This window comes from Uloborus diversus, chromosome 1 (genome assembly GCF_026930045.1).
Source record: "Uloborus diversus isolate 005 chromosome 1, Udiv.v.3.1, whole genome shotgun sequence".
NCBI classification, from domain to species: domain Eukaryota; kingdom Metazoa; phylum Arthropoda; class Arachnida; order Araneae; family Uloboridae; genus Uloborus; species Uloborus diversus.
This window is the reverse complement of record NC_072731.1, coordinates 87,392,810-87,393,426: the sequence shown is the minus strand read 5'-3', so window position 1 is coordinate 87,393,426 and position 617 is coordinate 87,392,810.

Below are 617 nucleotides of genomic sequence, written 5' to 3'. Positions count from 1 at the left end.
ATCTCATAGAATATGTTTGGAACTTCCATGGTATGTAGAGTTCGAATTATAACGTTTTTAAAAAGCTGATTTGAAATACGGCTAAGACTTTATTCACGCAACTGGTTACCGAATTCATTGTTGGCCGACAAGGATAGAAAACACAATGATTTAAATGTTTATCTGTTGCCAATTTATATTTGTTAACAAATAAAATTCTTGCAATCGGTTTTTAGTAGTATAAGGCTTTCAAAAGTATTTTCAATTTTCCCTCTTGATTCTTCATTTGCGACTCAGTCCATCAGTCGGGGATTTTCTAAATTTTTAAGTTTAGTTTCTTGTTTTATGGGACTCTTCATCGAGAAAAAAAGAAACCAGGAAATGCAATTCGTTTTAAATTTATTCTGAGGAATTAATGCATAAAATTTTTTTTTGAGTACTCACGATTGCTTATTGTTCTCATTTGACTGTTTTGAATTCCTATCATTTTATTTTCCCACCAGCACCCTCTGCCAGCACCACCGCCGCATCGACCGGCCTCACGATGCTGCTCCTCTTGCGAAAACCGTCTCCAGGTTGCGTCCATATCCTATGCACACACGCATACACACACACGCCTACACACACATGCACACACG